The sequence below is a fragment of the Ochotona princeps genome, chromosome 30 (genome assembly GCF_030435755.1).
Source record: "Ochotona princeps isolate mOchPri1 chromosome 30, mOchPri1.hap1, whole genome shotgun sequence".
In the NCBI taxonomy this organism is placed as follows: domain Eukaryota; kingdom Metazoa; phylum Chordata; class Mammalia; order Lagomorpha; family Ochotonidae; genus Ochotona; species Ochotona princeps.
The window spans coordinates 6,491,518-6,505,542 of record NC_080861.1 but is presented as its reverse complement, the minus strand read 5'-3'; the positions used below and the strand labels follow the sequence as shown (position 1 = coordinate 6,505,542).

Here is a 14,025-nt window from a genome sequence, read left to right as displayed (position 1 = left end):
GATTCCTGTGGCCTCTGCCATGTGGTTGTACCAAAGAAAAATTGCCTGCTGCAGGGAATTCCTGACGGCCCAGAAATGTGCCTGGTTTTGAACATATCTTCCTGCCAGTTGAGGTTTTGTGGGTGATGGCAGGGTCCCCTTGGGTTACAGCACTGTGTTGACTGAAGAAGGAATGGCTCCATGCCACGCTGGAGCAGAGGACATTGGTTCATGTCCATCTCATTCTTGCTGACCCCTTCCTGGATCTTGGCGCGTGCAGCTGCCCGTTGCCGAGCTGCTGGGAGATGTGCTGTCCTTAGGCAATGCCAGTGCTGTGGGAAGGTCTCACCAGGCACTTACACAAACCTGGTGGTCACCTGCTCACACAATCAGGATGTGCACCAAGCATGAGATGCCTGAGGCTGCTGCTTCGAGCAAGTGGTTTTTCAAAGCAAGGAGTGTACCCTGAAATGAAAGCAAAAAGTGTCACAAATATGCAAGGTGGCAGCTTTATTGTCACTATCAGGTTTATGTTTTTTGCATCCTGGTTCATACTGAGCTTTCACAGGATTGGCAGGGCAGTAGGATTGTTTATGGCAGCAACACTGCATCCATGTGCGGCCATGGGGTCGCCACGGGACGACAGCGTCCCCAGCATGCAGAGCTTTCAGCTTCATCATGGTACTACGGTCAAGTAGGGGGCCCGGTGTGGAAAGAGATGTTGTGACTGTCATAGACATCTCCTGCTCCGCACTGGTGGTCCCGCTGCTTTGCTGGCGAGAGCTCATTTGTTCATCTCATTGCCTGTCAGCAAGAAGCAGGACTGGGAGACAGGCCCTGGTGTAGCTGAGAAGCAAGGTGCCAGCGCTCAGACAGGAAAGAGGAAGAGGAGTGAGAGTCCTTACAGCTGCCCTGGGGCAGGCTGCTAGAGGGCAAGGTATAGGTGAGGGCCAGGGAAGTTTAAACGTCAGAGGGGCCACCAGAGAGAGGGAGGGTGAGGGTAGGAGAACGGGCCTGGGGGGACTGGCAGGACTGGCTCACAAGGGCAGGAAGCTGCTGAGGGAGTTGTGCCAAACAGTGCGAAGTTTAGGTTGTCCCTGGAAAGGGTGTGTGTCTGCTGCCTGCTTTGCTGCCTCAACGCGATCACACCATGTTCAGGCTCCCAAGGACTGGGAATGCAGCCAAGACCTGGGGACCAAGGACTTGAGTATTTCTGAAGTCAGAACTTCTGGGAATGGTATTGAGTGGGTGGAGGCTCTTTCTACTCTCGTATAGCTCAGATCATTGTGTGAGGGATGGGGGAGAAGTTGTTCCTGTTCACACTTGCACTGTGTAAAACGAGGGTATTTTTTTAAAACAAATCATGTGTAAGTAGGGCCATCTTTAGATTGCTGCAGGTGAAGTACTTTCCTCAGCCTGAGTGATCTGAATACTAGGGGAGATAATTTTCGAAATGCCTTGGCTGTTTAGAGGGATGTGGGTCGGATATAGACATGAAGCCGTCCACACTGTCAGGGCCACTTTTTTTTTTTTTTCAGAAGATTTTGTTTGAAAGAGTTAGAGAGAGAGAGATCTTCCACCTGCTGGTTTATTTCTCAGATGGCTGCACTGGCTGAAGTCAGGAGCCAGGAACTTCCTCCAGGTCTCCTGCATTGATCAGCCCTGATCCAAGCACCAGCTTCGTTCCCGCTGCTCTCCCCGTCACATTGGCAGGGAGCTGGATGGCAAGTGGAGCAGTGGGGATGCTGGTGTGGCAGGCAGCAGCTTGACACTCTACAGCGTCACTCCAGTCCCTGGGGGTGCTGTCTGTCAGCCTGTGTAGATCACTGGGTGACTGACCCTGTAGGAGCCTGGGCAGTGGGCACCTGGGATGCCGCTTTTCTGCAGTGCCCACGAGGACATCTGTCCACCAGAACGTAACTTCCACATTTGTTTTCTGCACCCTGGAGGCTACTCGCCAGTTTTTATTAAACTTTCAGTTTTACCCCAGCCTTCTTTTCCACCACTGATTTTATGTGCATGAATATAGCAGTACCTCATAAGACATTCAGTAATTGATTGAATAGGTGGTTGACACAGGCTCATTCCATATTGGTGTGACAGTTCTTGGTTTGAACATTTTGTAAGTCACACTTTAAAGCCCAGTGTGTCATCCTGCTCTTGCCACACCCCAGCTGTCAGGTAAAAACCACGGAATCAGGCCCGGCGCGGTAGCCTAGTGGCTAAAGTCTTGCCCACACCAGAATCCCATATGATGCAATGGTTCGTGTCCCCACTTCCCATGCAGCTCCCTGCTTGTGGCCTGGGAAAGCATTCAGGGACAGCCCAAAGCCTTGGGACACTGCACCTGCATGGGAGACCCAGAAGAAGCTCCTGGCTCCTGGCTTCAGGTTGGCTCAGCTCCGGTCGTTGCAGTCACTTGGGAAGTGAATCAGCATATGGAAGATCTTCCTCTCTGTCTCTCCTCCTCTGTATATATCTAACTTTCCAATACAAATAAATAATTCACCAAAAATAAAGGTACCGACCACTCTTGCTGGAGGGTGTGCGACCCAGATGTTTGTCTCCGTTGGGGGAAGGTGGTTTATGCTCATTCTCTCCTTGGAGGAGCCTGGAACCTAGGAGCTGCCCTGACGTGAGCCCCATGCCACCAAGCAGGGAACATGGCCGGGACTCAGAAGATTGCTGCTGGAGTGTCTGAAGCTGTAATTCCCAGGCTGGTACATCTGGTGGGCAGGACAGGAGGGGCAAAACCTTGCACTGGACCCCCTTCCCCCGGACTTTCTTCTCCATGGTTGGGCATTGATTTCTAGAGAAACTGACTACCTGTGCGTGCAGAGCGGAGAGGCCAAGTGGGAATTTTCTGTTCTCACACAGATAGAAGGAAGGCCACAGGTGCTTCTGGGGGAGAAGTTACTGGAAAGTCATTGGGTTATTTTCCTTGCAAATGACTGATGAGTCGCTTGTCTCCACGTAGGTGATGACACATGTTAATTGCCATTCGGGTGGGCCAGGCTGAAGCTGGGTCCCTGGCTGCTGTGACTCGCAGTTGTTACTTTTTAATCTGAGTCATTATTTTGTGTGAAATAATGGTGTCTGTGCTTACGACAAGTGGATCCATGTCTTAGGATGAGGTGGTCATTATCTCATGTTGTCGCTGTACCATCCCGTGGATTAGAATGAAGTTCAACCCCCTTGGAGGTTTTTTGCCTTGAAAAACTGTGGTTGGTCCAGTGTTACTTTCCTACCATGTGTTCTAAATTAGCAGAACCTCTTTTTTTTTTTTTTCTTTTGCTAGCTGACGCAGAGCGGAGGGGAGGGAAGCTTATTATTTCCCACAATTAGGAGAAATAAAATTCTTTGTGTCCCCGTCATGTAACATGAGCTGACGTGGCTGTAATTCCCACACCCTGTGCATCCTGGTTTTCCACAGAGGGCTGAGGGAGCTGCAAGGAGGAGCCTGTAGCTTGCAGGGTGGGCTCAGGAGTCCTCAGAGCGCCTTTGCTGGCCACGTGCAGGCTGAGTGACCATTTTCTGCCGTTCCCTCTTGCATGCCCCGAGCTTCAGCTAGCTGCCTTTGCACGCAGTGTTTACTGCGGGCCACAGCATGTGTAAGATGTGCGGTTAAGGCAGACTTGGGGGTGGGTCTGATTGCCAGGTCCTGGACCTGAGTGCTCCTGTCCCCGGCCTCGTCCCTGTGCCTGGTGCGCCCCACAGGTCCGTGGGGGACCTGTGCATTTCCTGTTTTTCAGAGCTCCCGGAGGACTGTGGAGGAGACGCACTGACCTACTGTACACTTGTTTGCAGATGGCGTTCTGTTCCGGGGAGCTTCCTGGGAAAGTACATGTCAGAAAGCAGTCATGTTCATTCATGGTGCTGACACCGTGGGTGACATGGTGACACAGTCATGGGTGCAAGGGATGACATCCTGTGACGCTTCCTAGACAGTGGATGAGGTCAAGGCCAGAACTGGGACAGCTAGGCCACAGAGCCTGGCTTGGACCTTCCCCAGGAGAGATGGCACTAGGCTGCAAAAGACTTGGGGACTGTGCGAAGGCTTTGGGGCTAGGGCACTTGAGGAAGGTTCTGGAGAAGTTGATATAGAATGAGAGCCCTGCAGAGTAAGCAGCTGAGGGCAAAGTGGACAGGACCCTTGTGGTGTGGGCAGGAATGTGAACAGGACCCCGAAGGCCAGGGAAGAGCCAGGCTGTGTTTGCCCTGAGTGTGGCTCACTATTAGGAACACGGAGCCGAGACCCACCGCCCACGTGAGTCAGACAGGGTTGCTGAGGAAGGATGCAGGGAATGGTGTGGAGCCAGGGGCAGAAAGGCAGGAGAAAACATTTTTTTTAATTCTCTCTCCTTTTTTCTATCAGGTGTATGGTTGGCCCTTATGTGTGCATGCAAGGTCTGTTCACAGTGGGATTCCCCTCCACAGAGGGAATCTTCTGATGTACCAGGCGGACTTGGTGTTAGGAAGCGTGGCAGGCCCTGTCCTTTAACCCTTGTCACAGCCCTGAGGAATCCTGGAGGCTCCGGGAAGCTGGGCAGCATCTCCAAAATGAGAACTGTCAGCAGTGGGTCTGGGGTTTCCTGCTCATGATCTAGGGACGGAAAGGAAGGTTGGGCCTGGGTGGCAGAGAGTGTAAGCAAGGTGTGGTCCACACCAGGTGCTGGCTGCTCCAATTACAGGCGTCCCCTCATGGAGGCTGCCGCTGCAGGGCCTACTGCTCAGCTTCTCCTGGAGGAAGCCACCCCGCTCTCCCCAACCTGCTTGTGGATGGTGCTCCCCTGCTGGAGGCGGGCCAGGAGCCTGGGCCCTAGGCTCTGGCCTTTAAAAAAAAAAGATTATTATGTAATTTATTATTATTAATTTATCATTTAATTAATTTAATTCGTGATTTAATTTTTGTAAGGTACCAGATCAGAGGGGGCTCCTCCCGAGGGCCTCTGATCATAGTGCAGGGGCGGCTGTCCTGGGCTAGGGTGGGCAGGTGCCTCCCTGCCGCAGGTTGACGAGTAAGTATGTTTCAGAGGAACCAGAGCTAATGCAGGTGGGCATGGAAGGAAGCTTTGTTTGTTTTAAAGTGGATATTTAAGCATTTTTGATTAACATTTATTTATTTGAAAGGTCCAGTATGATGGTGGGGGATGGGAGAGAGAGTGCAATATCTTTCTTCCACTGATTCACTCCCCGAATGGCCACACTGCAACAGTTAGGCCTGGGAACTGGCTAAGGCCTGGAGCCCAGAATTCCATGCAGGTGGGTGGCAGGGGCCTAAGCCCTTGGTTGTTCTTCCGCTGCCTTCCCAGGAGCATTAGCAGAGGTGGATCATTAAGTAGAGCATCTGGGACTTTAAAGTGTAGTACTCGCGTATGTGATCCTACGTTGCGAGTCCCGACTGGCTGTGCCACTGACTTGACCATCCATGAATGTTGGAAGGTGCTGCCAGAGAGGGGATGGGTGAGAGATGTCAGAGGAGGTGAAAGGTGGAGGCAGGTTCAGGTGGGGCAAGACCACGAAGGGGCCACCACCTTTGCCTGTGGGAGATGCCTGCCTTTTTAGTCTGGGCAAGGAGGTGGCAGGCAAGTTGCAGGCCTGGATTGCGTGGTAGAGGGGATGTTCTCCTTCTATATCTGGCTTGTTTCATGTAGCACCCACCATGTCCTCCAGCTTCATTTATGTTGTTGGTACATGGCAGGATCTCCTTTTTAAGGCTGAATGATATTCTGCTGTTTGTAGACCCTACACCAAACTAGCAATCCATTCATCTATCAGCAGGCTTCCCTGTCCTTCTAAAATGGGTCACTAGTATTTGCTCTCTGCTGCTGTACAGATTCACTGTTGGTTGGGAAGAGGCCAGTGCTGTGCTGTATTTTTTTGGTTGTACTGACACAAGTGTTCCTGGTATAGATGCCTGAGATGTAACTGTGTAGTGTAATGCCCTCTGGGGCCCCTTAGCAGAGGGAAGATTTGTAACATGCCAATTAAAAACCCCCTCCTCTCTGGCTTTTGTCACCCTAGAAAGACATGTGTTGGGCATGTGTCTTTTTTGCTTTGATAACAGGCATAGCTTGCTTCCAACACATAGTCAGCAAAAACTAGGGCAGTAGAATTTGTTGACAGCTGTGAATCCTAGCCCGCGCCTGTCATGCTGTCTCTTCAGGACATGCTAGTCTGTCGGTGCCCCAGCTCGTACTGTCTGCTCTCTCATCTCACCCCAGCCGTGGACTTCTGTCACAGTTGTTCATCAGAGCTTCAAATACATTCTTTTCTCCGGCTTTAGTTTCTCCTTTTTTTCCCGCTGTCCCTTCCCCCATGCCTCCACTTCTGGGTCTTGCAGTTATTGCTTGGTGGGTCCATCTGATAGAAATAGGACTTTTTAGCCACCTATATGGATTTAAAGTTTGCTCATAGCCATATTAAAAGTAAAAGCAAGAGAGAACCTTAGTAGGATATGTCACTTAAACTAAGATCTCATCTTTTAAACATGGAACAAGAGAGTTTTACAATGGCAAATTGGGGCTTTTTCCTAAGTCAGTCTTCAGAATTCATGGTCACTGGTATTAATTTGTTTGGACACGTGATTTTTAATAGCAAAGTGAAATATCCTACAAAATAAAGTTGCGCTTAACAGGAAAGTATTTCACAATGCTTCCATTTTGAGATTAGAGTTAGGGGTGGGCATTTGACATAGTAGATTAAGCTGCTGATTAGGATGTTCACATCCAAGATTAGCGAGCTTGGCTGCCCGCTGGCTGGGCTTCCAGTCCAGCTTCCTGCTAATGCAAGCTCTGGCAGACAGCACATAGTGGCTCAACTGCCTGGGCCCCTGCCACCCACAGTGGGAGACCTGGATGGAGTTGCAGGACCCTGGCATCGGCTTGTGCCAGCCCTGGCTGTTGTAGCATTTGGGAATCAGAATCAGAGCTCACAGCTGGGCCCTTTCTTGCAATCACCACCACCTCACACAAACCATCCATGAAGCCAACTCCATTTAACTCCCAGCAGCGCCTCCTATGTATCTGAATGGTGTCTTTTACTCAACATTGTATCTGTAAGATGCTTGAAGAGCTTGCTTGTGTTCATTTGCATGTAGAATTTGTGCTTTGCTTTTATTTGTTTATTTATTCATCATTTCGTTCTTAAGAATTTTTTTTATTTGAAAAGCAGAGAGCTGTGAGGACGCACACATACAACTTCCTCTTGCTGATTTACTTCCCAGGTACCAGCAGTGGCTGAGGCAGGGTCAAGCCCAGGAGCCAGGAATCCGGGTCTCTCACCTGGGTGGCAGGGACCCATGTCATTGAGCTGTCACCGTTGCCCCCCAGGGTCTATGTTAGTGGGAAGCTGGGTCAGGATGAGAGCTGGGACTCAAACCCCAGCACTCTGGCATGGAATACGGGTGTCCTAGGTGGCATGTTATGCCTGACTTGCTTTTTCATTTTTCATTTGTGTTTTTGAAAGGCAAAATGACAGAGTAAGGGAGAGGCAGACAGTTGTGTTTTCCATCCCATTGGTTCGCTGCACAGATGCCCACAACAGCCAGAACCAGGAGGAATTTGGGAACCAGGAGCTCCTGTCTCACTAGCCCATGTGCGTGGCAGGAGGCTGAGTACTTCAGCTGTTGTCTGTCGCCTGCCTGTTGTGCACCAGAGGAAGCTGGATTCGAAGCAGAGGCAGGACTGAGTCCAAGCACTCCAGTGTGAGCTCCAGGCATCCCACGCAGCAGCCTAACCAGCTGCACCACAGTACCCACCACCCTTCCATTTTTTAAAGGGCAGTTTAACCCTTGCGATTCCCTGCCCTAGTGGTTCTGATTCCCTTAACCCCCTGTTTCCTTTCTGCAAGTTGTTCTTGTCCGCTCCTAGGGTCCCAACTGCCTGCTGACCGTGCTTCTTGCGTCCTCTCGTCCATGCTGACAGCAGTGTAGGCCATGGAGTCAGTACTCAGCAATTATGAAATGATAGGACAAGAATCTGTGTATGAGACAAAACTCACGGCCAGTGAAATCAGTTGAACGTATTTTGGTGCCAACATTTTGAAATCCATACCTACAAGTGGCCTTCAAAAACCTCAGAGAAAATGTGTCTCATGCAAAACCTGCTCATGCATGTGACAATTCTTCATGCCAAAAACCTTCAGTTTTTCTACCTGAAAGACACAGAGAGAGAGAGAGTTTCTCATCCACTGGCCCAAACAGCCTGCAACAGCCCACACTGGATCAGGCTGAAACTGGAACCCTAGAACTCCATCCTAGTCCCGCATAAGGATGACAGGGGTCCAAGCACCTGCTGGACTCACCTGCTGCTTTCCTAAGTACATGAACAGGAAGCTGGATCCGAAGTGGAGGAACTGGGGCTCGAACTGGCGCTTGGAAATGAATGTGGGCACCCTAAATAGCAGCTGAACATGCCATACCACCATGCCTTCCCCAAGCCCATCTTCTAATTGCCTTTTCCCACAAACTTCTAAAAGTATTCTCTTACCGCCAGAGCTTGCAAGACATGAGAATGGTGAAGGAACAGATGTTTTGAAAGATGAGGAAGAAGTAGAGTGTTAAGACTTTCTCATTTTGTTCTACCTCGTGGTAACTTGTGCCAGGGTTTGGGGTGCTTGGCGCTGGTGGAATCAACCTTCCCTTCCTGCTCCCCAGCAAACAGGCTGACGCGTGTGGGGTCTGCCATGGGCACCAGAAGAGTTTACAAAGTATAGCTGGATGCTTTTGAGGGAATGGGATCTGCGTGGGGTGCTAATTATGCGCTGTCAGGGAACACATGTGTCAGCTGACGGGTTTACAGCCCAGGTTGATGCTCCCCGTGTGCGTGGCGGGAGGTGCTGACACCCCCACCCCAGCCACGCTCCTGTCTGCCAGGCTCCGTCTGAGCCCGCTGCAGCGCAGAGCCTGAGTGTGGGAATTCAGCCTCCCCTCGAGATGTGTGCAGGGTGGGGTGTCTCTGGAGACACCGCGTTTATCCTGGCAGGCCATCTGCTGTCTCTCCCCTCCGACGCTGGAACCTTTCACTTTTATTGCTTGCGATTGTGTGGAATCTTCTCTGAGGGCTTGGAGAGACAGGGTGACTGGAGTGCAAGGCCCAGAAGGTTCCCCTCTGTTGTGCTTTTGGGAGCATTGCCAGTCAAAGCGCCCGGAGACCTGAGGCCAGCGAGTGCGTGGGTGGTGGGTTGCTGAGGAGGGTGGGGGCACAGGAAGCTCGCTTGGACCCAGCACCCACAGTTACCAAATCTGACCCACCTCCTGCGATGGGGAGGGAAGGGTCTGGAACTTAGCAAGCCTCCTTGTAGAATCTCTGATTCCAGTAAAGGCAACCCACTTCCTGGTAACTTAGATAGGCACTTGGGGACTGGGGAGCACTTCACTTTCTCCCCCTCTTTGCTGTGTTCTGTGTGAAGCCAGGCCTTGAGCTAGGATAATGGGCTCTGTCTGCCTGTGGTTGGAGGCCCAGCCCAATCCTTGGTTCAGTGATCGCCCCTGGTCGTTGTCCAAGAACTGTGTTGGACCAGGGCTTGTTGGCACATGGCCGGTCGAATTTCAGCTGGATGTCCTCTTTCTGTGGACTTGTCTGGGCAAATCCGAGTGCCCTCTGTACTCTCAGCCCCCAAAACAGCAATGTGTCTTGATTGATTCGTAACTGTCCCAGGAGTGTAATTGGAGCTCAGTATCAGCACTATTATTTTTACAAAGTGTTTTTTTTTTTAACTTAAAAATAAACATTGCCTTCTGACACTTCAATGGAAAAAATCTGTTGTGAGAAAAATCTAAACTTTAAATGATTCATTTGTTGGCTCACTTTTGACTTCTTAAGTGTTTAAAAGAATGAAAAATAGGCTAGATTACCATCCAGGGGGGTGGTGCTGTAATCTGTAAGCGGAACTCAAGATGTTTGTAATTGACGGTTGTAAATGTAGTGCAAGCACCAAGAGAAAATATAGAGTGAAACTGAAATTTCCCATCTAATTAATTACTTCCCAATCTACATTTTCAGTTCTGTTAGCCTGCTGGCAGCATTTCATGGGTTTTAGAAGGGAGGCGTGTAGTTGGGGTATCATTGGTGGGAGTGATGGGGTGTTAGTGGTGGAGGGTAGAGCTATTATTAGTTGCAGTAGGGGGATGTTATGAGTGGAGGGATGTTACTGATGGGGGTATGAGTGGGGGGAGTGGGGTGTTAGTGGTGGGACTGACAGGAGTGTTATTATTGGTGGGTGTATTTGTCTGTTGTTTGTGTTGCTCATAACACCGTACCACCAAATGGCTAACGTATAAGGGAAAGATGTACGTATTGGCTCACAGTTCCAGTCCCTGATAGAGCATCTTTGGTGGCCCTCATGTTGGCAGAGTCCCAGGCAGCATAGGAAATCACATGGTAAGAGACTGGAAGCTTGTCCTCTTGTTCCCCCCTGCTGCAAGGCAACTCCTGTTCAGTCACGAGGACTGCACTCAGTGACCTGCTCGAGCCTGTCACCACCAGCGGCCATGGGGGCGTAGAGTCTCCACAGACACGAGACTCCAGCTTGTGTTTCAGAAGGGGCTGGACTGCATTGAGAGTAGAGTGGGGGTCACAGTGATGTCACTGTGTGCAGAAGGCCATCAAGAAGTGTTATGAAAGCAAGCTTAGAATCGCGATACAGAAATTACAATGGGTAGAAGTGAGAATAAACCCTCCTGAAGAGACAGAGGACCTTTAAAATGTTTGCATGGTGCCTGGTGCAAATGAGGCTCGATTTTGATAGGGCTGTGGGGGAGAGGCATTCTTTCCAGCGACTTACCATTTTGAATGCAATCCGCTTGCTGCTCTGAATCTGCATGCACCCCCCCCCCCCCAGGGCTGTGGGCGTGTCTCTGCGCTTCCTTTGGAGCGAAGGTGAGTTTTTCCTTTGCTGCAAGCACAGGCGTATCTGTGACCCTCTCTGACTCCGAGGCTGCGCAGGCATGCGGGCATCATTTGCGTGGCTCTGGAATGATAAAGCATCATCATTAATTCATGCTCTGCACATTAGTTACTTGTGATAAACAAGAACCAAGCCTGAGTTTGCCTACAGGTTTGTTCAGTCGATGAATAATGGAAGTCATGTTGCCGTGGGGTGTTTATTTTACCTGGAGGATGGATACCTGTGGTCCTGGCAGTGTATACACCATCAACACAAACCGAGAGGCTATGACAAATGGTTGTTGCCTCTCTATTAAAGCACGTCCCTAAAGGACTGCTTTAGGGGAGCAGTTGTGTTGTCTGCTAACATTCCTGCTGCTTGCCGCATCTTTCATAAAGGCTTGTGGATCTTTATGGAATCTGGGCATGGCTCCACATGAATAGGAATTAGCGAGGATTGCTATAGTTTAAGAGATTGCTGCTGTGTGATAAGTTACCCCATAGGCTTAGAACAGTAGCAGGTATTTATTTTTGCACACAAATCTGCCTCTTGTTCAGGACCTGGTGGAGGTGGCTGATCTCGGCCCACTGTGGAGTCAGCTGTGTGACTTGATGGAACCCAGGGGTATGTACTTTCAGATGGCTTCTCTGTTGGTTCAGGCTTATAGGTGTTTCCATAGACTTCTTGGTCCTCCCGAAAATCCAACAGCTGAGTTGGACGGGCAGTCATCCCATTGGAACAATGGGATTGTTTCTTGAAAGTCTCTCAGCAGTTGAGGCCGTCATAAGGACCAGTGACCCTTACTGGTTTAAGAAGGGGGGGTGGAGTTTGACTCTGCTTTTGGTGGCAGAATGGTGAGGTTCTAGCAGATTCATGCTGCGAGAGAACCTTCCACTTCCATGAATTCACTCACGCTGTGTACGTTTTCAGTGCATCCTGCTTGAAGAACACAACTCAGAATATAAAGAAAGTAACAAAGGAGCTGAGAAATGAAAGGAGTTGAGGATTCTATATGAGGGGTTATTGGGCATTGGAAATAATCATTAGCTTTATAATTCTCGACAGTTGTAGCTACACCTCCCCCACCACCATAAGAAACAACGACAACAACCCTTATTTGTTACTCAAATGGATTACATTATCTTCATAAGATCTGAACTCTCTCAAAATATTTTCATCTTCCAGAAAAACGGCTTGGCTTCTCCAGGGTATTTATACAAGAACAATAAAACATTCATTTCTGTAGCTCATTGTAATGAAAACCAGCCCGTGGTACTTAGTCTGACTACTTTGTTTACCATCAGAGCTTCAAACACTGTTAGGCTTGTGTTGTATTTTTGTTGGTCTGTGGGTTTAGGCATAGAACAAGATCTTAAACCAAGAGTTAAAGTCATGATCTTAGTGCACGGCTGCACCATCTTCCTATTCTGTTAAAGTGTCTCTTATGAATGTTTTGGGAGTCTGTGTAAATCAGGGGGGGCGGGGGAAGTTCCGAATCCTGGATGTTAAAAGCAGCGTGGTGTGAAGGGAGACATCTGCTCCCAGTTACGTTCCTTCGCCTTCCATCATTTAACGGTGGCGCTGATTTGAGTTCCATGAAGACATGAAAACTGGTTTTCCAGGATGTTTCAGGAGTCTTAATAACAACAATCCCTTGAGGTAGGTGCGTGGCCCCAGGCTTGTCATTCCAGGGTCACTGGGATCACCAATGTGTAAAATCATGGTTGTCAACGTGGGCAGCTTTAGAAGTGCAGCTGGCTTTGCTTATCGGAGTGTGTTGGCTTGTCTGAGGTTTTGTCTGCTTTGCCTTTGGGAAAGCAGCCCTCGGGCAGTGGCCAGTGACTGGGCCATTCTTCAGAGTGACAGGGAAATATGGAGAGAAAGAAAGAGGTCTTCCATCCACTGGTTCACTCCCCAAATGATTGTAATGGCAGGGATCAGACTAAGAGCCTGGAACTCTAGGCAGGTCTTTCACGTGAGTAGCAGGGGTCTCAGGGCTTGGGCTGTTGTCTGCTGCTTTCTTGGGTGTTTGAAGCAGGGAGCTGGATTGGAAGTGGAACTCGTACCAGGGTTGCACTTGGGTTTTCATTCCAAATGGGATGCTGTGAAATGGCGAACATAGGTGCCTCAGCTGGACACTAGGCAGTGAGTGAGTGAGTTGTGCCCAGTACCTAGGGGTGTGTGTATGTGTGTGTGTGCACACACGTACACATGTGCACCTCAATAAGGAATCCAGGAGTGAGTTGTAGGAAGCACAGATATATGCTCCATAGCCGGGCTACTAGGAGGGCAATGGCTCCATCTCAGAACCATTGTTTAACACTATATGGGTTCCTTGGTGAAGGGGGAGCTCCATCCGGAGAAGGGAGGAATGGTCATGTTCCGGACTCCAGTGGCCACCCCGTTTCACTCTTCATTGTCTGATGTGTCCAGTTATGGCAGGCTTGTGGCTGTGGCATGTAGCATGCTACATTATGATACTATGTAGTAATATATAATACATAACACTATGTAGCATAGTACATTATAATACTCACTATAGTGAGTGTATAGTGAGCTGTAGGTCAGTCCAGGTCAGGCTTTCCCTTCCGGACTAGTTCAAGGCTGGTCCAACCAGGAACACTGTTTATCTTCAAAACAAGGGCGGGCCAAGCCCAGAGATCATAGGTCTTGCATTAGCAGGAAGTTCCCGCAGGGGTCCGACACTCCTTCTAACTGTCTGCCTCACTTTGCGTTACCTCTGTGAGAGACCTGTCTAGGTGCCATGGGCCCTCATGAAGGAGGCAGCCAGCTGAGGGGCAGTATAGAGCCCAGAGAAGAGGCATCCAAGAACCAGGGTGGTTCCTACCAGGGGGTACCACAAAGGGGATGGTGGTGAGAACTGTAAGGGTCTGAGGTTGCTGGAGTGGCCATTCGAGGGAAGCAGTGCAAAGACCAGAGGGAAGAGGTGGGATGTGCAGAACCTAGACGGGACACTGACATGGGTGAGGCAGGTGGCTTTTGTGTGGCGAGCAGCTGAGGGCTGCCATCGCCAGGCTATACTCACTGCCCAGACTCCATCACTTGCTTCGTCATGGTGCAATCTCAAGATGCCCACTCCCAGGCATGCTGCTCACTGAGTGGCATCATTCACTTCCCATCAGGTATCAACCACAGTGG

General features: G+C 50.0%; 1 protein-coding gene across 1 annotated transcript in view; it reads left to right on the top strand.

Moving 5' to 3' along the window:
• RFTN1 (raftlin, lipid raft linker 1) overlaps positions 1-14,025 on the top strand; it is a 173,319-nt gene that overhangs the window by 94,352 nt on the left and 64,942 nt on the right. The window lies entirely within an intron of this gene.